The following is a 27,627-nucleotide window of genomic DNA, read 5'->3' as shown; positions in this document are numbered from 1 at the left end:
CCCAACTCCTCCCTTCTCCCTACTCCTCCATTCTCCTCCCTACTCCTCCCTTCTCCTCCCTTCTCCTCCCTACACCTCCCCTTCTTCTCCCTTCTCCTCCCTTCTCCTCCCTACACCTCCCTTTTCCTCCCTACTCCTCCTTATTCCTGTCTACTCCTCCCTACTCCCTACTCCTCCCTTCTCCTCCCTTCTCCCTTCTCCTCCCTACTCCCTACTCCTTCCTTCTCCTCCCTACTCCTCCCTACTCCTCCCTACTTCCTACTCCTCCCTTCTCCTCCCTACTCCTCCCTACTCCTCCCTACTTCCTACTCCTCCCTGCTCCTCCCTTCTCCTCCTTACTCCTCCCTACTCCTCCCTACTCCTCCCTTCTCCTCCTTTCTCCTCCCTTCTCCTCCCTTCTCCTCCCTACTCCTCCCTTCTCCTCCCTACTCCTCCCTTCTCCTCCCTTCTCCTCCCTACTCCTCCCTTCTCCTCCCTACTCCTCCCTTCTCCTCCCTACTCCTCCCAACTCCTCCATTCTCCCTACTCCTCCCTTCTCCTCCCTACTCCTCCCTACTCCCTTCTTCCTACTCCTCCCTACTCCTCCCTTCTCCTCCCTACTCCTCCCTACTCCTCCCTACTCATCCATTCTCCTCCCTTCTCCTCCCTATTCCTCCCTACTCCTCCCTACTCATCCCTATTCCTCCCAGTACTGAACATTGTGAGGCGTTTTAAAATCCATGTGTTTATATATGCTTTGCTTTATCTTGGCCAGGTCGCAGTTGTAAATGAGAACTTGTTCTCAACTGGCTTACCTGGTTAAATAAAGGTGAAATAAAATAAAAATAAAATATATATACTGTATGTCCCCTTGAGGACTTTCTCTCTACAAAGACAAGTCAGCCTTCGGGGCCTAGTGACTACCTGGATCCTTCAGTAGGTCAAACTTCCTGTTAAACATGCTGTACTAGGGCCTTCCAGAATAATCTACAGTATATTAAGTGTCAGTGTCACTTCATACCCAATGTCCTGTGTCATAATGGAAAACGTGGGGCGCAGAGCACCAGAGCGATGCTGCTATTCTGCTGCTCCCTATTCCCCTAGGTTCTGTTAAACTCCATCTTTCTCTTGAAATCTCTCTAGCTGTTCTCCGATATTTCACACAGTATATCGGTCCAGACCAGAGCTGCTGAATAAAGAGGTGTCTGTGTGTATGGTGCTGAATCCCTGATGGAGCTGGGTGAGCTGGGTTGCTACAGAGCTCGGCCAGGCTCTAGGTAGCCGCACCACAGAGAGGCCCAGACAGGCCCAGCCATGCCCTGGGAAGTGAATCGGTAACCCCTATTTGTACAGGTTAATGTGCAAACATCCCGACATGTACACTGTACCAATAGCCAGCCTCCACAGGCGCTCTGCCCCTCTCTACCTTGTAAATCTCTGTATTGCAACATTACAATTATCATTACTCCAGTGGCGCTTGGAAAATTGCCTTGTCTCTTAGGATCATTGGCCACTGCTCATTTTCAGTACCTGCGACCTAAAGGGTTTGAAGATCTATCTCCATTTCTCCTCACTCCTTAGGCCTTTTTCACATAAGGATGCGTACCAATACTACCTGATCACATTGCTTAAAAAATAAATACAGCTTAACAAAGTAATATTTGAAGAAGTTTCTTCTCTGCAAATAACAAGGGAAATGCAATGTTTCTGAATAAATGAAGTACTCTGTCAGTCCTTAGTAGCCTCAATAGTGCAGAGTGAGCAAGATGTCACATTTTGGCTTATATTGCGATAAAAGAAACATGCCATCTGCTAAAATATGCAATCTGCAAGAATGTTACCTAGTGCTTTGATAAAAGGTAGACAAGATAAAGATCAAGAACATAATGCTGAGCTGCTATCATTGTTCCTATCTGTCTGAGGAGAGACTGTGAGACCAGCTGCTGCAGCAGATACAGAGGGCTCAGGGGGTACAACATGAATAATGACCAACCAAATGGTTCCCTGTTTAATGGACGGACAGTAAAGCATAACACAGGCTGTGTCCCAAATGGCACCCTATTTAGTGCAGGGCCAATAGTATATAGGGAATAGAGTGCCATTTGGGACGCAGCCACAGTCCATTTAAATGTTGCTGAAGACTGACTGTGTTCATGCCGCTATGATTCAGGAAGAATTTAATTTCATATTTGTCCCACCAGGTCAGAGGCTGCAGGCATGCTGGGAACCATGGTGACAGTCTGCTTTTAGAGGAACTACTTCTATTGGGATCTATTGTTTCAGAGCCATATATTTTTAATATGTCCAAATATATCGTTCTGTATTGTTTTCCATTGATGCTAATTTTGTTGTGAATAACGTTTGCTTTGTCCAAGTCTAAAATAACACATTTATGTGGAAATATGGATGCAAAAATATTGAATGTGTGATCCACTAGGTGTTTTTCGAGTGGATGCATGTTCTGTAACTCAAAGACTGAATTCTGTCCCTTGGGTCCTACAGAAGTTTGCTAGGCTTAAATCAGCTAAGCATTGCTGTCGTTAAAGCATTTGGGAATCCCCATAAGCCAATGACTGCTAATGATTCAGACACAATTTAATTCCAATTAACCCATATTTTCGTAACTCCTTTTTCTTTGCTAACCTGACAGTGAATCCCACTTATCCAAAGCATCAAATAATCTGTCAGTGCTGTGGCTTGACAACCACTAATATCCTCTTCTTCCTGCTTAGGCTACTGCTCTGTTCTGTTCCAACCCAACCAGCCTTTTGAAACAGTCCTGTCTCTGTCACCCCCTCTCGTAAGTCATTTTCTCCTTTAATCTCCCTCTTTCAGAAGAGGCTGTTTCCTGTGGGCCAGAACTGACAGTTATTGTTCTGCCTTTCATGTAAATATAAGAAATGTCTTCTCTCTGAGTCAGAGATGAAGGCAGGTTGAAATGACGGAGCAACAGAACACAAGAACATAATACCACAAGGTGTCAGAGAAATGATGAAATAACTACCGGAATCAAGACGGGATAGATGTGTTTTGTTGTTGGTGCCTGTTTGAGTTAGATGCCAAACCAGAGGAAGACATAAATCCTTTTACCTGGTTAGTATTTAATTCAATCATAAAAAAATATAGGTTTCTATACACATCACAGTGATACAGGGATTTTGTTTGGACGGTGTAACAGGATATTTTGAGGGAAGGTCTAAGGATGATATCAAAGTACAGGCCCCCTGTATGCATCCTCCAGTACTGTTTATGCCTCTTATCTTCTACTCTTGTAAATGGAAATCTGTCTGTGAGAGCTATTCAGAATCACCTTGTAAAGATCAACTGAAGAGAAGTTACCTGTCAACTCAGATAGGTGGAAAGATAACACACTGCAAGGAGAAGAGAAAATAGGAAGTGTAAATATGCTCAGAGACAGGTTGAACATTGAGTTGACTGTCATTAATATCAAACACTTCAACACAATAATGTTAACAACAAAATAATGGACATTGCTAGCAATTGATGACTCAAAGCTTTGTTTCATTCTGACTTCCTGTCACGACTTCCGCCGAGGCTGCCTCCCCTCCTTGTTCGGGCAGGTTTCGGCGTTCGTCGTCACCGGCTTACTAACCACTGCCGCCCAAATTATCATCACATTTGTCTTGTCTTGTCAATCACACACACCTGGTTCTAATCCCCTCATTAGTACGTTTATAAATGTTCCCTCTGCCCCCTTGTCCTTGTGGGTGATTGTTTGAATGTGAGAGTAGTGTAGCTCGGTGGAGCTACTCGTACCATTTTGTTCCCAGGGTAGATCTTTCCCCTGTGCCTGTTTCGTTTGTCGCTATTCCAGCGTATTTTGTGTAACGAAGGAATAAACTCTGTATTCGGTGATTACTCTCCTGTGCCTGACTCCTTCCATCACATTCATCACACTAGTAAGATTTTTCTGGTAATGATTAATAGGACATTTTTATATACCTGTACACGTTTGGAAACAGGCCTTTTGATGCAGTGTAGAAAGTGGAAAGTGTAGAAAGTGAAACCAATCCATTCCCAATCATCCATTATTGATCAAGCCAGGGTTATATTGTGTTAAATTGGGTTAGATTGATCATGAATCACCATTGCCTGTACCAGGGGCATTAAATCCTGATTGGTTCAGTTCCCAAAATATCTCAGAGAGGTGACTCCAGGTCTAACTCATTAACCTGTTAGATTGCCAGGTCTAGCGTACCTTGTCCTGGGAGGACAACTCATATCAGCCTAAGGGGCTGTTTGTGTGTGTGTGTGTGTGTGTGTGTGTGTGTGTGTGTGTGTGTGTGTGTGTGTGTGTGTGTGTGTGTGTGTGTGTGTGTGTGTGTGTGTGTGTGTGTGTTACTGTCACCAGCGTACGTAATCATGCCTGGAGCATTCATTATGATTGAGGCCACTAATCCCCATTGGTTAGAAATCAGAGATCAAAGGCTTCCAGTGGCTTACTTCACCTCCATCTCATGTCTGCCGCTCCGCCACAATAACAACAGTTCCTCTAAGTATTTAATTAAGACATTAAAGATGCAATATCCCAGAGGGATCAAGACTAGAGTCTCTGATCCCACTACCACCCGCCACACATACAAAATCCTAATCTACTGTTGTGTGGAAAGAATACATGAATCTCTACTGTACGACATTACGGACTCACTACTAAGCCCTTGCTGTATCTTTGTGATCACGAGTAAAAAATTAAGCGTTGCCAAGTCAGACAATTACTCTTGGTCTCTTGAGCCCCAGAATGTTCTGCAGCATGCAACAAGTGATAACTCACTTTTTCAACCAGTTGAGGAAATTGGTTTAATTGAAGATGATTTAAAACTGGTCTCTAAATGCTTTATCAAAATGTGTAAACTAGTACAGTATCTTTATATCAAACCAGTACTCTTTTACTTTAACCCCATTTTCTGTATACCTGAGATGCACTTAAAAAGCAATACATGTCAACACAATATGCATGCTGAAGTCCAAACCATGAATACTGAATAATAAAGCATATCTTTATGGATGATATTGTCTTACCTTGAGCGCAATAGGTAGTCCTCTTGTGCCAATGTCTAATCCTGCACCTATCAACACACAGAGAGAGGTGTTGTGGTCAGACACACACACACACACCCACACAAACACACTCTGGCCATGAGCTCTCTGTCAGCCGGGGTAAAGAACATACACACCACACCAACACTCTGCTGCAGGGATACACAAAGTAGTGAGCAGGATCCTTGTCTCAACATGAAAAGAGAACCCATCCTCATTTGCTTTCCTCACCTTGTCTCTTCCTCAGGGCCTTTCCTTACCTACTGGGAGATAAAGTGACAGCCTTTGCAAGTTGTGTTGTCAGCTGAAAGGAATTGCAAATGCACTTTTTTTTTCTTCATTTTCTCTTCCTCTTTGACAGCTGTGCCGTTTTATTAAATACACTGAGGATGGATGCAGGGTTAGATCTTAACATGCCATGGTGCTGATGATACCTATCTCAGTGTTCCTAAGAGAAAGCAGCGTACAAGTCCCATGGCTACATTGGGAATCCCTCCACTTTGTACTATTGTACCACACACGTAGGCACACACACTTACGCACGCACTCACACACACGCACACAGACACTCACAGTTTAGTATTTCTCTGCTGTCCCAGTCCCAGAGGAGAACGATATCAAACATGCACACGAGCACACACACACGCACTCACACACACACACACACACAGTATTTCTCTGCTGTCCCAGTCCTGGAGGATGAGAACGATACAGATAATCTTGTTTCAGGTAATTCCATATTATGTGGTTGTGAGAGATTTTAAATCATTCAAAATGCTTCCTGCCTTATTGAGCAGGTCAGAGCTGTCCTGGCTGTCCTGCAGTGTATCAAACCATAAGACAACCAACATGAAATAGACCAGTTTTGACATACTGTGCTAAAACGGTACAATATTGAGATGGTTGTTGTAAGACAAATGATCTCAATGGCCTACATGGTAAAATAAAGGTAGCTAGATAAATAAATAATGGGCTTTCTGTGGTATATTATCTGTGGCATGCATTATTGCTTTGATATGGCAATATTACTTGTACATACTTGCTTGTATAGTGATCATGTCATAGAAATTGCTATGCTCTAAACTCTATTTTTATAGATGTTTTATAGATACTGTTTTTCAGTATAACAATAATTCCCTCAGCTTGAGTAAGGATTGCAGGATCTATATTCAACCCAACCCGCTCAATGTTGGGTTTGGTCCTCGGAAAATTAGGACCTATTGGTTGCCAATCATTTCGAAAGCTCTGCTACAGTATAATCGTATTCTTGAGCAAACAGAATTGCATATTATTTCGAACGCAAAATTAATTACACTTCAAACTTGTCACGCCCTGACTAAGGGGACTCTTACATGTTGAGTCAGGGTGTGAATATTCTATGTTGTGTTTTTTATGTTTCAGTCTAGGTGTTGTATATCTATGTTTGGCCGGGTGTGATTCCCAATCAGAGACAGCTGTCGCTCGTTGTCTCTGATTGGGGATCATACTTAGGCAGCCTATTGGCACTCGTTAGTTGTGGGATCTTGTTCCGTGTGGAGGCTTGTTTTGTGTTTAGCCTTAGGACTTCACGGTTCGTTGGTTCGTTGTTTTGTTCGTGTGTTTATCAGTTAAATAAACATGTACGCATTTCACGCTGCGCCTTGGTCTGACCCGTCCTTAAACGAACGTGACAAAACTACTTATAAATTAAACACAATACTGAACACACAAGAAACACTTTAGGTTATTGATTGGAAAGATAGAAAATATTAGACATGATATATTGCTGACATTTTGGGGGGAAATTGTCATGTTGCCAGCGGTACTACCACTGCAAGGAGAAGGAGGGAGCCTCTACAGTACTACTTGTGGCTGGTCTCTCTGTGTGAATCATTGTTGGTATCTTGTAATTTGTTATCTTTCAGAGATCCTATTTCCAATTTGTTGATGCAGCAGATGGATTCCCTCACAGTAACCATTTATCACCTGCCACAGGAAACTTATTTTGTCCCCTTTCTACCTTTTTTTCTGTATTTTTAAGCAGTTTCCTCAAACAATATACAGTAAAACTTTCCTCAAACAATATAATGAAACCTTTGGTTCCAACATTGTACCCATTAATATTCTCTCTCTGAATTCTAGTCCGTAACTGGAGTTTCAAAACCTTGACTATGACACATCAAGTTCAACCTCAATGCATAACAAAATGAAAAGGAAAAGCCACTCAATGTGACAACTTCTCACGTTAGTGAAAAAATATATTTTTAGATAATGATAATGCCTCGTGACTCAATACACAAATGACTATGCATAATACAGTACACTGAGTGTACAAAACATTAGGAACACCTGCTCTTTCCATGACATAGACTGACCTGGTGAAAGCTATGATCCCTTATTGATGTCACTTGTTAAATCCACTTCAATCAGTGTAGATGAAGGGGAGGAGACAGGTTAAAGAATGATTTTTAAGTGTTGAGACAATTGAGTGTATGTGTGCCATTCAGAAGGTGAATGGGCAAGACAAAATATTTAAGTGCCTTTGAACGGGGTAGTAGGTGCCAGGCGTACCGGTTTGAGTTTATCAAGAACTGCAACTCTGCTGGGTTTTTTATGCTCAACAGTTTCCCATGTGTATCAAGAATGGTCCACCACCCAAAGAACATCCAGCCAACGGCAGGCCAGTGATCGAAAACGGGTAATTGATGAAATACAGTTAGTCAACTGACAGTCCAGTACAACATTGTTACCCAAGAGAAAGAATGCACAACTCGTCGTACCTTGACACAGATGGGTTATGGCAGCCGACGACCTTACAGAGTTCCACTTCTTTCAGCTAAAAACAAGAAAGTGCGGTTGCAGTGGGCTAAGGAACAAAAACACTGGACACTGGAGAATTGAAAAAACATTGCCTGGTCTGATGAATCCCGGTTCCTGCTGTTTCACGCTAATGGGAGGACTAGGGTATGGAGAAACCAACATGAGTACATGCATCCATCATGCCGCGTGTCAACATTGCAGGCTGGTGGTGGTGGTGTGATGGTGTGGAGAGTGTTTTCATTTCACACATAGGGCCACTTGATAAAAAAGTGGAGCAACGTTTGAATGCCATAGAATATCTAGAACATCATTGCCAATCAGGTGCATCCCTTCATGGCAGCAGTGTATCCATCTGTGAATGGGTTTTTTCGGCAGGATAATGCCCCATGTCACAAGGCTAGAATTGTCCAGGAATGGTTCCACGAACATGACAGTGAATTCAGCTTACTGCAGTGGCCTGCCCAGTCACCAGATCTCAATCCAATTGAGCATCTGTGGGATGAGATGGAACAAGTTATTCGGAGTAGAGATCCACTACCAGCCAACTTGACAAAACTGTGGGAAGCATTGGAGTCAACATGGGCCAGCATCCCTGTGGAACGCTTTCGACACCTTGTAGAGTCCACGCCCTGACAAATTGAGGCTGTTCTGAGGGCAAAAGAGGGTGCAACTCAATATTAGGAAGGTGTTCCTAATGTTTTGTACACTGAGTGTAATTAAATTGAGATTTTCAATTTCAGATACATTTTTCTAGAAATAAAGGATATTTTTGGATGCCTGGCTACCCAAACTCCTTGCTCAGGCCAAACACTACGCCACGCCAACGGACGTTAGTTTATTCTCTGCAATGAGTCTGGATCTGAGCACCTCCCCGACGATTTCTAGAACGCAATCACATTCTAAATGTTCTTATTGATCCCAGAAACCAATGGGTTGGGACAGAGCCAGAACACACATCGGTAAAGCAGCGTTTAGAAAATTCGCCATTGGCTATTTTACACTGATTGGTTAGAAATAATCAAATCGCTGATGACTTTGTTTTGTACCACACCCCTAATTTTGACATCACCACAAACAACTTTAATGATGGCAGTCTCACTGTCAGGGCGTGCTGTAGGTGCAATGGTGGAATCAAACGCAGGACTCAGAACGATATTCCAAAGGCTTGTATTACTGCCCAAACTAAGGCAAAAAGGACAACTTTGCCCGAAGGCGAAAAACACGCACGAAGGCGAAAAGTAGCAGCGCACAAACAGGTGCGACAAATGTAACTGCGCACAAACAGGTGCGAAAATACTCCAGCGTAGTGGAGAGAAGCTCAACCGAGCAATACACACAACTGACGGAAAATAATTACACACAACACTAGACAAACACACCGAGAAACTTATAGGACACTAATTACGCCAAAACAGAAACAGGTGTGGAAACAAACAGACAAAAGCAAACGAACATGAAACATACAGCGGTGGCAGCTAGAATTCCGGAGACGACGAACGCCGAAACCTGCCCGAACAAGGGAGAGAGGCAGCCTCGGCCGAAACCGTGACAGTACCCCCCCCCCCTTGACGCGCGGCTCCAGACGTGCGCCGACTCCGGCCTCGGGGACGACCAGGAGGACGCGGAGCAGGGCGCGTCGGATGCCCCCGATGGAATTCCGTCAGGAGCGACGGGTCCAAAACGTCTCTCCTCGGCACCCAGCACCGCTCCTCCGGACCGTACCCCTCCCACTCCACTAGATACTGGAGACCCCCATCCGACGTCTCGAATCCAAGATGGATCTCACGGAGTACGCCGGTGCCCCTCGATGTCCAACGGGGGCGGAGGAGTCTCCAAGATCTCATTTTCTTGGAGTGGGGCCCGCTACCACCGGCCTGAGAAGGACACATGGAACGAGGGGTTAATACACTTATACTCCACAGGTAGCTGTAATCTATAACATACCTCGTTCAACCTTCTCAGGACTTTAAATGGCCCTACAAACCGCCGACCCAGTTTCCGACAGGGCAGGCGGAGGGGCAGGTTTCTGGTAGAGAGCCAGACTCGATCACCAGGTGCGTACACCGGTGCCTCACTGCGGTGGAGATCAGCGCTCGCCTTCTGACGTCGGAGGGCCCGCTGCAGGTGGACGTGTGCAGCGTTCCAAGTCTCCTCCGAGCGCCGCGCCCACTCATCCACCGCAGGAGCCTCGATCTGGCTCTGCTGCCAGGGTGCCAGAACCGGCTGGTAACCTAACACACATTGAAATGGAGTTAGGTTAGTGGAGGAATGGCGTAGGGGAATTCTGGGCCATCTCGGCCCAGGGAACGTACCTTGACCACTCCTCCGGCCGGTCCTGGCAGTATGTTCTGAGAAACCTACCCACATCCTGGTTTACGCGTTCCACCTGCCCATTACTCTCCGGGTGGTAGCCCGAGGTGAGGCTCACCGAGACCCCCAACCGCTCCATAAACGCTCTCCAGACTCTGGAGGTGAATTGGGGACCCCGATCAGCCACAATGTCCTCGGGTACCCCGTAGTGCCGGAACACATGGGTAAACAGTGCCTCGGCAGTTTGTAGGGCAGTAGGAAGACCCGGCATGGGGAGCAAACGACAGGCCTTAGAGAACCGGTCCACAACGACCAGGATGGTAGTATTCCCTTGGGAGAGGGGAAGGTCTGTTATAAAGTCCACTGAGAGGTGGGACCATGGTCGTTGTGGAACGGGCAGGTGTAGCAACTTACCCCTAGGTAGATGTCTAGGCGCCTTACACTGGGCGCACACCGAGCAGGAGGAAACATAAACCCTCACATCCCTTGCCAACGTGGGCCACCAGTACTTGGCACTAAGACAGTGCACTGTCCGGCCGATACCCGGATGTCCAGAGGAGGGTGACGTGTGAGCCCAATAGATCAATCGATCCCGAACCTCGAGCGGAACGTACTTCCCGACCCTCCGGGCACTGTGGTGGACTAGGGTCGGTGCATGCGCCCGCTCGAGTTCAGCATCGACCTCCCACACTACCGGTGCCACCAGACACGACTCAGGCAGTATGGGAGTGGGCTCCACGGACCTCTCCTCCGTGTCATACCGCCGAGACAGCGCATCTGCCTTGCCATTCTGTGACCCAGGGATGTACGTGATCTTAAAAGTAAACCTGGTCAAGAACATACTCCATCTTGCCTGGCGAGGGTTCAGCCTCCTCGCCGCCCGGATGTACTCCAGGTTACGGTGGTCCGTCAAAATGAGGAAAGGGTGTTGAGCCCCCTCAAGCCAGTGCCTCCACACCTTTAGAGCCTGTACCACGGCTAACAGCTCCCTGTCCCCTACGTCATAGTTCCGCTCCGCCGGACTGAGCTTCTTGGAATAAAAGCACAGGGGGCGGAGTTTGGGTGGCGCGCCAGACCGTTGTGAAAGCACGGCTCCTAAACCGGCCTCCGACGCGTCCACCTCTACCTGGAACGGCAAAGAGGGATCCGGATGCGCCAGCACCGGGGCCGAGGTAAACAGGTCCTTCAGCCTCCCAAACGCCCTGTCCGCCTCGGCCGACCACTGCAGACGCACCGGACCCCCCTTCAACAGAGACGTGATGGGAGCTGCCACCTGTCCAAAACCCCGGATAAACCTCCTGTAGTAATTTGCAAACCCCAAAAACTGCTGCACCTCCTTCACAGTGGTTGGTGTTTGCCAATTACGCACGGCTCGACTACCCGGTCTACCTCCATCTTCACCCCTGACGCAGACAACTGATAACCCAAAAAGGAGACCGACTCCTGGAAAAACAGACACTTCTCTGCCTTCACATACAGGTCGTGCTCCACCAGCCTCCGCAACACTCTACGCACCAGGGCCACATGCTCGACACGGGTAGGCGAGTACACGAGAATGTCATCAATGTACACCACCACCCCCTGCCCCTGCATGTCCCTGAAGATCTCATCCACGAATGATTGGAAAACTGACGGAGCGTTCATCAACCCGTATGGCATGACCAGATACTCGTAATGGCCCGAGGTGGTACTAAAGGCTGTTTTCCATTCATCACCCTCCCTGATGCGCACCAAGTTGTACGCGCTCCTGAGATCTAATTTCGTGAAGAAACGCGCCCCATGCAACGACTCAGTCATGGTCGCAATCAGCGGGAGTGGATAACTATACTTCACCGTAATCTGATTGAGACCACGGTAATCGATGCACGGGCGCAAACCACCATCCTTTTTCTTCACAAAAAAGAAACTCGAGGACGCAGGGGAAGTGGAAGGCCGTATGTATCCTTGTCTCAGAGATTCGTCTATGTAAATCTCCATAGCTTTCTTCTCCTCCTGAGACAGAGGATACACATGGCTCCGTGGGAGCGCAGCTCCTGCCTGGAGGTCTATCGCACAATCCCCCTGCCTATGGGGGTGGCAACCGCGTCGCCCTCGCCTTACTAAACGCAATAGCCAAATCCCCATACTCAGGTGGAACGTGCAATGCGGGCACCTGGTTTGGACTCTCCACCGAGGTAGCCCCTACGGAAACGCCCAAACATCTACCCACACACTGAGCAGACCACTCCATCAGAGCCCTCTCCTGCCACGAAATAGCTGGGTTATGGGTACTCAACCAGGGCATGCCCAGCACCACCGGATACGCAGGAGAGTCAATCAGGAACAGCTGAATCATCTCCTGATGATCCCCCTGCGCACACATCCTAAGTGGCGCCGTGACTTCCCTGATTAAGCCCGTACCCAACGGACGACTATCTAGGCCATGAACGGGGAAAGGAACATCAACAGGAATAAGGGGAATCCCTAACGCTAAACAAAACTTTTTATCAATAAAATTCCCAGCCGCGCCTGAATCTACCAGCGCCTTATGCTGGGAATGAGGTGCTACCTGTGGAAAACTGACAGGCATACAAAAATGGGCAACAGTGAGCTCTGGGTGAGTGGGGTGCCTACTCACCTGGAGGGAATCCCCAGTGCGGGACCTGTCGTCATCTCCCCTAGGAGGCCATCCCCAGCACCTAGCCGCGGTGTGTCCTCCCCGACCACAGTTGGTGCAGTGGATGGACCCCCTAGCCTGCCGACTCCTCCTCTCTCTAGCGCCAGCGCCCCCGAGCTCCATAGGACACGGCTCGGAGGCGCTGGAGGGTGAAATGGACGGACCCTCCGCAGGACGTCCGCGGGTAGCCAGTAGGTTATCCAGCCTGATGGACATGTCGACCAGCTGGTCGAAAGAGAGGCTGGTGTCCCTACAAGCCAGCTCCCGACGGACGTCCTCTCGTAGGCTACATCTGTATAGATCGATGAGGGCCCGATCATTCCACCCTGCATCTGCCGCTAGAGTACGGAATTCGAGAGCGAATTCCTGGGCACTCCTCCTCCCCTGCCGGAGGAAGACCAGACAGCTCCCCGCCGCTTTCCCCTCCGGGGATGGTCAAACACCGCCCTGAAGCGGCGGGAGAACTTCGTCGTAGGTAATCGTCGTGGCGTCGATCTTCCTCCACTCCGCGTTGGCCCACTCCAACGCTTTTCCGGCCAGGCAGGAGATCAGGGCGGACACGCTCTCATGCCCCGAAGGTGCCGGGTGCACTGTGGCCAGGTATAGCTCCACCTGGAGTAGGAATCCCTGACACCCAGCCGCGGATCCGTCGTAGGCCCTCGGGAGAGATAGTCGGACTCCTCGAGGTTCCGGCGCTGGAATGGGCGGGCTGGCCGATGGTGCTGGCAGGGAGGGAGGCGGTGGAGGCGTACCCCAGCCTCGGAGGGTGGAAATCACCTCCTGCAGGGCGGTCCCCATCTGCAGGATCTGATCTCGTTGGTCCCGAACCTGGGCCTCCAGTCTCGTCTGGGCTGCTTCGGCTCCTGCTGATTCCATTGATGGTGTGTAATTCTGTCAGGGCGTGCTGTAGGTGCAATGGTGGAATCAAACGCAGGACTCAGAACGATATTCCAAAGGCTTGTATTACTGCCCAAACTAAGGCAAAAGGACAACTTTGCCCGAAGGCGAAAAATACGCACGAAGGCGAAAAGTAACAGCGCACAAACAGGTGCGACAATGGTAACTGCGCACAAACAGGTGCGAAAATACTCCAGCGTAGTGGAGAGAAGCTCAACCGAGCAATACACACAACTGACGGAAAATAATTACACACAACACTAGACAAACACACCGAGAAACTTATAGGACACTAATTACGCCAAAACAGAAACAGGTGTGGAAACAAACAGACAAAAGCAAACGAACATGAAACATACAGCGGTGGCAGCTAGAATTCCGGAGACGACGAACGCCGAAACCTGCCCGAACAAGGGAGAGAGGCAGCCTCGGCCGAAACCGTGACACTCACACTGAAGTATGTAGCGAACATAGAGCAGCGGAAGAATTCAGTTTGAGTCATTAGGCAATATTTTGGGCTGGCTGGAGGGATAATTGCAAGCAGAATGAGCCATTGTTAGTGGTTCGAGGCTATCTAACCCTTTTGATCAAATAAAATCAAATGTTATTTGCCACATGCGCCGAATACAACAGGTGTAGACCTTACAGTGAAATGCTTACTTACAAGCCCTTAACCAACAATGCAGTTTTAAGAAAAAGTAAAAGTAAAGTAAAAAATGGATAAGTAAAAAATAATTAAAGAGCAGCAGTAAAATAAAAAAAACTGTAGGGAGGCTATATACAGGGGGTACCGGTACAGAGTCAATATGTGGGGGCACCGGTTAGTCGAGGTAATTGAGGTAATATGTAAATGTGGGTAGAGTTAAAGTGACTATGCATAGATCATAAACAGAGTAGCAGCAGCATAAAAGAGGGGGTGGGGTGGGGTGGGGTGGGGGGGACAATGCAAATAGTATGGGTAGCCATGATTAGCTGTTCAGGAGACTTATGGCTTGGGGGTAGAAGCTGTTAAGAAGCCTTTTGGACCTAGACTTGGCGCTCCGGTACCGCTTACGGTAGCAGAGAGAACAGTCTATGACTGGGGTGGCAAAAGTCTTTGATAATTTTTAGGGCCTTCCTCTGACACTGCCTGGTATAGAGGTCCTGGATGGCAGGAAGCTTGGCCCCAGTGATATACTGGGCCGTACGCACTACCCTCTGTAGTGCCTTGTGGTCGGAGGCCAAGCAGTTGCCATACCAGGCAGTGATGCAACCAGTCAGGATGCTCTCGATGGTGCAGCTGTATAACTTTTTGAGGATCTGAGGACCATGCCAAATCTTTTCAGTCTCCTGAGGGGGAATAGGCTTTGTTGTGCCCTCTTCACGACTGTCTTGGTGTGTTTGGACCATGATAGGTTGTTGGTGATGTGGACACCAAGGAACTTGAAGCTCTCAACCTGTTCCACTACAGCCCTGTCGATGAGAATGGAGGCGTGGTCAGTCCTCTTTTTTTTCCTGTAGTCCACAATCATCTCCTTTGTCTTGATTATGTTGAGGGAGAGGTTATTATCCTGGCACCACACAGCCAGGTCTCTGACCTCCTCCCTATAGGCTGTCTCATCATTGTCGGTGATCAGGCCTACCACTGTTGTGTCGTCGGCAAACTTAATGATGGTGTTGGAGTCGTGCCTGGCCATGCAGTCATGGGTGAACAGGGAGTACAGGAGGGGACTGAGCACGCACCCCTAAGGGTCCCCCGTGTTGAGGATCAGCGTGGCAGATGTGTTGTTACCTACCCTTACTACCTGGGGGCGGCCCGTCAGGAAGTCCAGGATCCAGTTGCAGAGGGAGGTGTTTAGTCCCAGGGTCCTTAGCTTAGTGATGAGCTTTGAGGGCGCTACGGCGTTGAACGCTGAGCTGTAGACAATGAATAGCATTCTCATGTAGGTGTTCCTCTTGTCCAGGTGGGAAAGGGCAGTGGGGAGTGCAATAGAGATTGCATCATCTGTGGATCTGTTGGGGCGGTATGCAAATTGGAGTGGTTCTATGGTTTCTGGGATAATGGTGTTGATGTGAGCCATGACCAGCCTTTCAAAGCACTTCATGGCTACAGACGTGAGTGCTATGGGTCGGTAGTCATTTAAGCAGGTTATCTTAGTGTTCTTGGGCACAGGGATTATGATGGTCTGCTTGAAACATGTTGGTATTACAGACTCAGTCAGGGACATATTGAAAATGTCAGTGAAGACACTTACCAGTTGGTCAGCGCATGATCAGAGTACACGTCCTGGTAATCCGTCTGGCCCTACCAGCTTTTATTAAAGAAACTACTAACTGGAATAATGAATTCAACACCGGTTGCAAAATCCATTACTCTCGCCAACTTGCTTGCTGAATTAGGAAAAACGATATAAATGAAGACAGTGGCAGTGTGTTGTATTCTAAGCATTACAGCAGGAGCAAAACCAACACGGTTGAGGGTCTACTGAACTATAGAAAATGCTTTTTAGTCCAGAAATGCTTAATATAGCTCTTTATTTACACAAACTTGCTTCTCTTGTAGTACCTTTCAATTGTATTTGGAGTTAACTTTTCTTGGTTTAAAGTTGTGTGAAACTAGGCTATAAGCTAGCTATCACTGCATACAAAAATGCCACAGGTATAAAAATTTATTTTTAATGTCAGGCCAGGCCAAGTATGTCTTGTTAGACACTATTTTAATTATCAATGTAATGTAGCTGTAGCCTAGTCCACGAGAGATGAAACAGGATTTTGAAAGGAAACAAATTAGTTGCTGAAGGGTGTTTACAGAGCTAGGCTAGCCGTTAAGTGAATGCTCAGTTAATCAGAATGCCAAATCTCACAGAGCAGTCCCAGGTAGGATTAACCTGAACCCAGCGGACTACAGGCCCTTTCCACAGTCATTAATCTGGGTTTTGCCAGTTCCCAGCAGGCCAAGGGTCTGAAAAAATTGGCAGTGAATATCTATGACTATCTGACATTTCTGCATGCCAAATAAGACAACTGATTAAATTAAAATCCATAAATCAATCTCTTAGCACTGGCCGCTTTAAAATAGAGCCCTGGATTTAGACAGTCTTTCTAGTGGAGTGATGGGGACCAAAAAAAGTACCTAATTCAAATCTGCACAATGACATGCCACTTGCTCTTTCTATAGAGGTGGACAAAAAGCAAACATGTTTCAGCTTTGAAAGGAGTCTTCACGTCAGGAGCAGAGACTTTTCTTTCTGCCTGCCTGCCAGACTCAAGGATCTTTAAAGTGCTTTTATCTCTTGCATTTCATTGAGAAGCATGGTTCGATGAAGCACAGTTCTATAGATTAGTCAGAAAGCAGCAGGTAGTGAACTAGTGATGGGCAACATATCAAAATCAAATGGTTTTTACCCTAAAACCCATCCAAAAAGGTTTGATCTGCACAGTCCATTCAGTCAGTTATTTATTTTCAAAAAATGTAAAACATTAGCAACGCCTTAAAATAAGCCCATCATGCGTTCCTGGCTGGGAGCTGAGAGCAGTGTTGTGTTTTTCCCATGCTTTCAAAGAGTAAATGTATCCATCAAAGGCAGCATAAAAGAACTGACAGTTCAAGTAATGTGCTGTGGGCAGGTCACGTCTTATTAAGAGGTTTTTAATGGCTTTATGGCCCGTGGCAAACACAACAACAGCCTTCTGGAGACACTCATAACCTGCTACTGCACTTCCACTTCTCATAGCAGCCAAGGTAAAGAGGCATACAAGCCGCGGCTGATTTGCTACAAGACCCATTCCCTCAATGGAAATTCCTCATACTATACACACCATAAGCACCTTAAATATGTTTCCCCTGCCTATCAGAGATTGTTGCAAGGAGGTACACATTCTCAAGACCAAACTGATCTACAATACCTGAGAAAAAGGTTTACAGAATTGTTGGATAAAAAGCAAGAGACAGTGAAATGAATTCATTTTACAAACATTTTTGAGCCTTACAGTACATAACCTTGCAACAAACCGCCACATTAGATGTGAGAAATGTTAGACATGATTTTAGATCTACCGGTAGGCTAACACATCATACCCAGGGCCTTTATACACCCAGGGCCTTTATATAGGGTTTACAAAGCTTATAAAGGGTACCTTAATATAAAGTATTACCAATCTATCTGTATCAGTATAGTGAGGCAGGAGCATTCCAATAAAGATTGCATCTATTACATCATGCGACTACCTACCCCCACTCTCTCCTTGGACTGCAGCCCACTCATTGGCAGAGAGGTGTGGGGAGCAGAGAGGGTTGGGGTGGGAGGTAAGGACAGGAGGCCAGTCATGGATTAACTCCAGGTTGACACACAGAGGCAGAGAGCGTGAGATAGAGGCAAAGTGCACTCCTCAATCAATTGCTATTGACCCTTATAGCAGAAGGGATGGGATTAGGAATATGCCTACCTCTGAGATAAAAACAAGTATTTTCTTTTTGCTTGTTTGGTACCCCTGCCTGTTATACAGTACCATCTGTGTTATTACACATTGCTGCCCTCAGTAAACAAGTAAGATGTCCTGTCATTTAACATTGTGAGAAATGTTTGCGTCGGCAATTGGAAGGTTCATTACTTGAGTAGCCTTAGGAATGAGTGCTTGGGTGAGATCATTGGAAACTATAACACAATCAGTGTAGCCATATATTTGCTCAGCTTTCTTAACCTACAAAGGAACCTAAAGGTTCTGATTAATTAGAAATGCTTTTTTGTCTTCCTTAGATATTTGGCAGTAGATTTCAGATCGGTTGCCGTCATACAATCTTCATGGATTTGGTTCCCAGTTCTACTGAATTCTGCCTTTTTCATATAGTAAAGGCTCAAATGACCAAACAGAGGCATACATTACATTCTTTACCAAACTCATTTTTAGATTAGTGAGTCACACAGATCACTTACAGTAGCAGCTGACCTAAGGGTTGAGGACCTACATTCTGAGAACATTTAGAGGAAACAAGGTAGATTAATGTGTAGTGTTCAAGGTCCACAAGCAATATGTTGAAAGTTATTCCTTCCTGTGCCTCAGAATATTTACTGCATGACTCACTCAATGAATTAGGCAAATTAACTCTGGCATTACAAGCTCTCTGAATTCTATATACTGTATAACGTATGCATCTGGGATGGAAATGCAACTGCAACCGACCATTTCCTGTGATGAAGCTATAGTAGGAAGCATTGGTTATTTATTTGACATACTCTTAAAATGTGTTGAAAAGTTTGCACACATAAATAAACCATTTTTAAAATTAGCTGATTAGCTGAGACAATATCTGTGCAACACAGTTCTCACAGAGACCTACGCTCAAATCAGGCCTTTGTTCTGCCAGTCAGCTTGATAGTGTCTTGACAACGGCACAGGCAGACTTCTGAAGGCTCCTGTCACAACTGTGACAAGCATCTGAGACACTCCTATCACTTCAGAGACGACATTGCCTCTCTGGACGGAGGACAGGGCACAACCAAATGTATTTCAGTATGCGGAAAGAGGTTCTGACAGACAATGTGTTAGACGGCAAATATCTGACCTTTCGATTACAGTTTATAAACCAAGGCAGCTCATGGAGGTTGATTTCTCTGCTGGGATGAGGCAACGATAGATGGCTATATAGACGTGTGGATGCCACACCACGGGCAGTATTCCACTTCATCATCGTCCGGGACAAGGTTATTGGCTATGATGTCAAAGTGGGTGACGAAGCCAACTAACCCTCTGGTGGTGTCTAGACTAAAAGTGGACTGTGCTGGCCTGGCTGTCAGATGTGGATTGGCATATCGGACTGGCCTGTAGAAGAGGCCAGGATCTGATCAATGCATTGGGATGCATTGGGCCGTTGGGCTGTTGGGGCTGTGTGGAGGGGGAGCATGGGGAACATTGAATGTGCTGCCTGCCCTTGAACACATGCTGTCTCCAAACAGAGATCAGTTGGCCCAGTTTTGTCTGTGGAAGTAGTGCACAGAACGGATGTGTATCAGGGGAACTGTTGGTGAATCAGTCCTAAAATCAGCCTCATGTTCTTTCTCTCCTTAGAGGGGAACACTGGAACACCAGGGATTTTACTTGATGTACTCTGGCATTCTACCATAACACATTCTCTGTCAATGAATGTACTACTTCAAAGATACGTATTTCACAGAAAAACCCTCATGACCTAGACTGTCTATTCTTTATTGATTATGTTTTGCTTTGTTATCAGATGAGAGTTCCGCTTCATGGATCATCAATGTACAACTCAGAGAGCATCACTTGATATAGCTGAAATTGCTACCTTAACCGAGAAGTCTTTTTTTATCTGATATCTTAATTTGTATTTTTTCACCGTGGTTAAATTATGTTTGTTGGCTTCAAACAGAAGAAAATATGCACACCTGCACTTCTATTGGATATTTTCCTTTTTATAAATTTGAGGAATGGCAACTGTATAGTGAGATCCAACAGCATGCATATACTGCAGTGGGAGGATGCTGTCCTCAATACTGAAGGCAAGGTCACAATAATGAAATCATATTTTTAAATCAGTATTCATTAAGCCTCTAATTCAACTAGGAGAAATTATTTGCATTTGAATATATGTTTCGCCTTCCTGCACTGGCTGCATACAATGAGTGCTCAAATAGGATAGCCGAGAACAAAAACATAAGAATAAGTAACTTTAGTGAAAATGAGGAGCTGGCTTTGTACTGTATGTAAAAGGTCCCACAGATGGACCCTGTGAGCATATGGCTCTGCTGGTGACGAGAGCATCCATCATCTGCAATGTTGAGAGTGGAAATGAGGAATACATTATTCTATTTTTTGGATTTTATATGGGGAGGATACTACTTTGTTATCACCCAACCAAATTTGTTGGCACAGTTGATTTTTAAAGGCAATGGATTACTCCATCTGGGAGTCATTTACTGCTAAGGTCAAAAGTAATCGAAAGTCCGTTTTACTGGAGGCTGTTTTCCATACAGTGTGAAATACTGTCTACTCAACTATGGTGCATGGTGGCCACTCACCCGAATCACAATGGAAACTCTCTGCTGAACCCTAAACTTTGGCTGAAAGTTTAGAAAATAGTTTAAAATGATTATCATAGCAATACCCAGAAATGGTCATCAATTGTATAAAAAATATCTACTTACTCACTAGCTACTCGAGCATGCTGCATTGTAAATCGTTACTTTATTTGCTACTTTCCATATTGCTTCATGTAGTTATTTTAATATCTACTGGGCTAGAAACGAAGAATTGACAGGAACTCAGGGCAACTATAAAGTGTCACCAGCAGAGGGAGTAGCCTACAACCATGAAACAGTTCACAAAGCCAGAGGTTACATCCCAATAAACTGCACTACTTCCCTAAGTATTACAATAGATAGGGAGTAGGGTACTATTTGGGATACAGACAGGGAATTGACAACTAAAGGGTAAAAATCCATCACCATCACCCCCAACTACACTTTTAACATGTTGAAGTATGGACGTAAGTCCACCAGAGAAAAGCTTGTTTGGACGATCATTAGATACATACAACAATGGCCTATTTGATATTTTAGTGTTTAATGCATGCATTGTCACTACTCCTGAAGTCCTGAAGTCAAAACCACTGATAACCTTTTAGTTTGTTTTTTGTTTCATGTTTTGTTGGATCGCGTTCATTTTCAATTACCATGGGGATCATAATGGCACTTTACAATGAAGGCATACAAAATCTGATAAGACCTAAAGCATACCATAATACCCAGCAAGTCAAGTCAATTGGCAGGACACCTTGCAAGGAATGTGAAAGGTTTTTAATATGCATATAAATGAACATAATATACTGTAACGATCCCGGCAGTCTGAGTCGGGTCCTGTCTGTGGACTAGTTTTTATGTTCGTGATCTCCAGTTTCCCGAGGGTTCTGGTACGCTCCGGGGAGCTCTCTTGATTTCCGCACCTGCATCCCATCAGCAATCTGCACACCTGGTCCTGATCATCACCCTTCTTAGGCTCTGGCCTAACATCCATTCCCTGCCGGATCGTTAGCCATGAACAGTAGGTTTACCAGAGTATCAGTCTTAGAGCCTAGCGTTAGTTTTGTTGTTTTTGCACCTTGTTGGTTTGTTGCTTACTTACCCCCGTTTTGTTCCATCTGCAGTCACCCGTCCGGAACCTTCATCCAACCTCTGCCTGGTGGTCGGCGGCTGCCGACCCAGGATGGGATCAACCACTGCACCCCCAACAACTAATCAACGCCGCCCGCTCTGTTCCCTGGATTATTCAGCATCACTCTTGAATTTGTAAATAAACACTCACCTTCGTTTCAACTTACCTTGTCCTGGTCTGCTTCTGGGTTCTGGCTTAGCAACTCGTGACAGAACGATCCGGCCCCGGTAATGAACCCAGCGGACCTGGACTCTGTTCGCCATGCCATTACCCAGCAGGAGAAGATGTTGGGCCATCATAGCACGGTACTACAGGAGATCGCGTTGTCAGTTCGGAACCTTTCTACCGGTCTGACGGAGGTCCAGAACCAACGCAAGTGTCCGGTGGAGGATCCACTACCGGTTTCACCCATCTCGCCTGCCGCTTCTGAAGCTGGGTCCTTCCGTGAGCCCAAGGTTCCGACGCCGGATAAATATGAGGGGGAGCTGGGAAGATGCCGTTCCTTCCTTATGCTGTGTGGATTAGTGTTCGATCTACAGCCCTACTCTTATGCCACAGACAAGGCTAGGATAGCCTTTGTGATTGAGTTGCTGCGTGGTCGAGCGCTGGAGTGGGCTTCAACCGTTTGGGAACGACAGGATCCCTGCATGGCTTCATACCAGGGGTTCACGGCCGAGATGAGGAAGCTCTTCGACCATTCCGTCCGAGGGAGGGACGCAGCTAGGCACCTGTTTTCGCTTCGCCAAGGAACTCGCAGCGTGGCCGACTTCGTGATCGAGTTCAAGACGTTGGCTGTGGAGAGTGGGTGGAATGAGGAGGCTCTGCAAGCGGCCTTTTACCAGGGTCTGTCGGAGCAGCTCAAGGATGAGTTGATCTCCTATCCGGAGCCTAGTGACCTGGACAGCTTGGTAGCCTTGTCTATTCGGGTGGATAATCGAGTCCGAGAGCGAAGGAGGGAGAAGCAATGGGTTCCGTCCAACCGATCAGCTTCTCAGGTTCCAGTCGGGTCGTCAAACTGCGCGGCTCGCTAAAGTTGGGAGGACTTTTTAGCGAGCCAGTTTCGACCTCTCAATACCTCTGTCAGACCCCGTTTCCGGCTACCCTTATGAACAGGAATCAGAGCTTAGCGATTAACGCTTTTATCGATTCAGGTGCCGATGGAAGCTTTCTAGATGCCGAGTTGGTGGAACAGCTGGGGCTTTCCAAGGAGCAATTGCCGGAAGCCATTGAAGCTACCACTCTGGACGGCAGTAGTCTGGCACGTATCACGATGAGGACTGAACCGGTTAAGATGCGGTTGTCGGGGAATCATTCTGAGATGATTTCATTCTTCATTCTGCCGTCTTCCCATGTTCCTCTGGTCCTTGGATACCCCTGGCTGAAGGAACACAATCCCACGTTCGATTGGGTGACGGGCAAGGTAACGAGTTGGAGCCTTGATTGTCATGCTAACTGTCTCAAGACTGCCTGCCCCCATTCGGTTCCCAGTCAGGTGATTGAGGCTAAACCCCCAGATTTGTCCCTGGTTCCCGAGACATATCACGATTTGGGGGAAGTTTTCAGTAAGCAGAAGGCTCTGTCACTCCCTCCCCCACCGACCATATGATTGTGCCATCAACCTGTTCCCTGGAGCTGTCTACCCCAAGGGAAGGTTATACAGTATCTCCCGACCTGAACGTGAGGCTTTGGAGACCTACATCAAGGAGTCCCTAGCTGCTGGTCTCGTTCGTCCCTCGTCATCACCCCTGGGGGGCAGGATTCTTCTTTGTGGGTAAGAAGGATGGCTCTCTTCGACCGTGTATTGATTATCGGGGGTTGAATGACATCACGGTCAAGAACAAGTATCCCCTGCCCTTGATGAGTTCTGCCTTCGACTCCTTACAGGGTGCTACGGTGTTCACCAAGCTAGACCTACGCAATGCGTATCACATGGTCCGGATCAGAGAGGGGACGAGTGGTTGACGGGTTTCAATACACCGATGGGTCACTTCGAGTATCAGGTGATGCCGTTTGGACTGACCAATGCTCCAGCGGTATTCCAGAGTATGGTGAACGACGTCCTGAGAGATATGATCGGTCTCTTTGTGTTTGTTTACCTGGATGACATTCTGATCTTCTCGAAGGAACCTTCCGACCACGTCCAGCATGTCCGGCAGGTTCTGCAGCGATTGTTGGAGAATCGCCTGTTCGTGAAGGCCGAGAAGTGCGAGTTTCACGCCCACACGACATCCTTTCTCGGGTACATCATCTCCAGGGGAGAGATTAGGATGGACCAGGAGAAGGTTAGAGCGGTTCTGGAATGGGCCCAGCCCGGTACGAGATTGCAGCTCCAGAGATTTTTGGGGTTTGCGAATTTCTACCGCAGATTCATCCGGGATTACAGCCGTGTGGCCGCTCCGTTAACTGCCTTGACTTCCAGTATCAGGACCTTCAAGTGGAATCCGGAGGCGGATCGAGCGTTTCTGGATTTGAAGAGGCGATTCACCAACGCACCGATTCTCTCTCAACCGGACACGGCCCGTCAGTTCGTCGTTGAAGTGGACGCGTCTGATGTGGGAGTTGGCGCCATCCTGTCGCAGCGATGCTCCACGGACAGTAAACTCCATCCCTGCGCCTACTACTCTCGTCGCCTTTCGCCTGCGGAGAGGAATTACGATGTGGGTAACCGGGAGCTTCTCGCGGTGAAACTTGCCTTGGAGGAGTGGCGCCACTGGTTGGAGGGGGCGGAGCAACCGTTTATTGTCTGGACTGACCACAAGAATCTTGCTTACGTGCAATCGGCTAAACGTCTCAACTCCCCGTCAGGCCAGGTGGGCGTTGTTTTTCGGACGATTCAAGTTTTCCCTGACGTTCCGACCTGGATCTAAGAACGGCAAGGCGGACGCCTTGTCCCGGATGTTCTCCAAGACGGAGGAGAGTGGGTCCAAGACCGAGACAATTCTCCCCCGGAACTGCGTCGTGGGAGCAGTTATGTGGAAGATTGAGGAGGAGGTGCTGGCGGCCCTTCGGACTCAGCCCGGTCCCGGTAACGGTCCACCCGGTCGGTTGTTTGTGCCTGAGTCGGTTCGTCCTGCGGTCCTCAAATGGTCCCACGCCAGCAAGATGGCTTGTCACCCTGGCGTGGCTCGGACAATGGCGTTTTCTTCGCAGACGCTTTTTGGTGGCCTGCCATGGCCGAGGATACTCGGGGTTATGTTGCTGCCTGTCCAGTGTGTGCGCAGAATAAGAGTACCAATCGGCCCAGCTCTGGACTACTTCACCCCCTTCCTATTCCCCGGCGACCATGGTCGCATCTGGCCCTGGACTTTGTCACTGGGTTGCCCGCTTCTGAGGGGAACACGGTCGTTCTGACTATCGTGGACAGATTCAGCAAGTTCGCCCACTTTGTGCCAATTGCCAAGCTTCCCTCTGCCTCGGAGACGTCCGAGATCCTGGTTAGGGAGGTTTTCAGGGTCCACGGGTTGCCCAGTGATATCGTTTCCGACCGTGGCCCTCAGTTTACCTCTGCTGTCTGGAAGTCCTTCTGTTTGGCCATTGGAGCTACAGTCAGTCTCACATCTGGTTTTCACCCCCAATCTAATGGTCAGGCGGAGAGAGCCAACCAGAAGATGGAATCCACGCTACGCTGCCTGGCCTCTTCCAACCCCACCTCCTGGGTCTCTCAGTTGCCTTGGGTTGAGTATGCCCACAATACTCTCCCTACATCTGCCACTGGGATGTCTCCCTTCCAGTGCCTGTATGGCTACCAACCTCCCTTGTTCCCTTCTCAGGAGAAGGAGCTCTCAGTGCCTTCTGTTCAGGTCCATATTCGTCGTTGCCACCGGACCTGGCATCGGGCCAGAAAAGCACTCCTTAGAGTTTCGGACCGGTATCAGCTCCAGGCGAATCGTCGCCGGATCCCCGCTCCCACCTACACCATCGGAGATAGGGTCTGGTTGGCCACACGGGATCTTCCTTTACGGACTGAGTCTAGGAAGTTGTTACCAAAGTTCATTGGTCCGTTTGTGGTGGAGAAGGTGATCAATCCGGTGGCAGTTCGACTCAAACTCCCGAGGACGCTCAGAGTCCATCCCACCTTTCATGTCTCCTGCCTCAAGCCTGTTTTCCTCAGTCCTCTGTTGCCTCCTCCGCCTCCTCCTCCTCCTCCTCGGATGATCGGAGGTGGTCCTGCCTACACGGTGCGTCGCATCATGGATTCCAGACGGCGGGGCCGGGGTTTCCAGTATCTCGTGGACTGGGAGGGGTATGGTCCTGAAGAGAGGAGTTGGATTCCGCGGCGACAGGTCCTAGATGCTGACCTCATCAGTGACTTCTACCGCCTCCATCCTGGCGCTCCGGGAGTCCGCCCGGTGGCGTTCGTCGGAGGGGGGGTACTGTAACGATCCCGGCAGTCTGAGTCGGGTCCTGTCTGTGGACTAGTTTTTATGTTCGTGATCTCCAGTTTCCCGAGGGTTCTGGTACGCTCCGGGGAGCTCTCTTGATTTCCGCACCTGCATCCCATCAGCAATCTGCACACCTGGTCCTGATCATCACCCTTCTTAGGCTCTGGCCTAACATCCATTCCCTGCCGGATCGTTAGCCATGAACAGTAGGTTTACCAGAGTATCAGTCTTAGAGCCTAGCGTTAGTTTTGTTGTTTTTGCACCTTGTTGGTTTGTTGCTTACTTACCCCCGTTTTGTTCCATCTGCAGTCACCCGTCCGGAACCTTCATCCAACCTCTGCCTGGTGGTCGGCGGCTGCCGACCCAGGATGGGATCAACCACTGCACCCCCAACAACTAATCAACGCCGCCCGCTCTGTTCCCTGGATTATTCAGCATCACTCTTGAATTTGTAAATAAACACTCACCTTCGTTTCAACTTACCTTGTCCTGGTCTGCTTCTGGGTTCTGGCTTAGCAACTCGTGACATATACACTATGTTTAGGGGTGTAACGATCCATCTACTACATCGATGTATCGATTTATATTCCTATGATCCAACTACATCGATCTGTGCTCAGCGAGTTGGCCTTTTGGACAACATATATCAATCTAACATCGTTTTAAAATGTAATAAATCGATTGTATCGATACTAGGAAATAACCCATTGGATTTAAGCACGTCAGACTTTATATGGATGTTTTTTCTTAGCACTTTTAATGATAAAGGCTTTAAACATTACTCGATTCAGTCTGCCTATCCGTGACGTCATCGCCCCGCGCCAGCAGCAGCGCAAAGGCGCAAAGACAACAAAACATAGCATGGCGGACGACAGAGGAGAAGCCGACGAGCGAGAAATTATCAAGCCACCATTGCGGTCCTTACAAGAAACAGGAATCTAGGAAACTTCTCCTGCACTGTCCAGTATCCAGGTATTTATTTCAGTCACACTGGTTGAATTTTTGGCTAAAAGGTTACTGAATCGATTTCAAGTCACTGAATCGTTTCGGATCGTATCGTTCTAAATGAACCAATATCGTCCTTGAATCGTATCGACAACCACGAATCGTGATACAAATCGAATCGTTGTTAAAACGAATCGTTACACCCCTAACTATGTTAGTTAAAACCTCTTCAGTTTGTGTCTTCAGTTTGCATATAAATAGTGTTTTGTCTCTAAGCTACAATGTACTCTCAGTCAGCTATGCTCCAATGCTCATATGCTCATGTGCATACCTGCCAACACAATCATAATTGAAAGTAAATATACCTATATGAAATTCTATAAATAAGTGTTTTAAATTAGTCTTTACCACGTACAGTGTCAATCTAAATTATATTGAGAGGATAGAGGGAAA

General features: G+C 47.4%; 1 protein-coding gene across 3 annotated transcripts in view; it reads right to left on the bottom strand.

Annotated features, from left to right (window-relative positions):
* The window catches only part of LOC121535212 (tenascin-R), a 140,040-nt gene that overhangs the window by 71,411 nt on the left and 41,002 nt on the right, over positions 1–27,627 (bottom strand). For 2 of the 3 annotated variants that reach the window (XM_041842047.2, XM_041842049.2), the window contains exon 2: positions 5,020–5,066. The exons of the other annotated variant lie outside the window; for it this stretch is intronic. The gene's annotated coding sequence lies outside the window, so the exon portion shown is untranslated. The remainder of the gene's footprint in view (positions 1–5,019; positions 5,067–27,627) is intronic. 3 annotated transcript variants of the gene reach the window in all.

The sequence above is a fragment of the Coregonus clupeaformis genome, chromosome 21 (genome assembly GCF_020615455.1).
Source record: "Coregonus clupeaformis isolate EN_2021a chromosome 21, ASM2061545v1, whole genome shotgun sequence".
Classification (NCBI taxonomy): Eukaryota; Metazoa; Chordata; class Actinopteri; order Salmoniformes; family Salmonidae; genus Coregonus; species Coregonus clupeaformis.
This window is presented reverse-complemented; position numbering and strand designations above follow the sequence as displayed.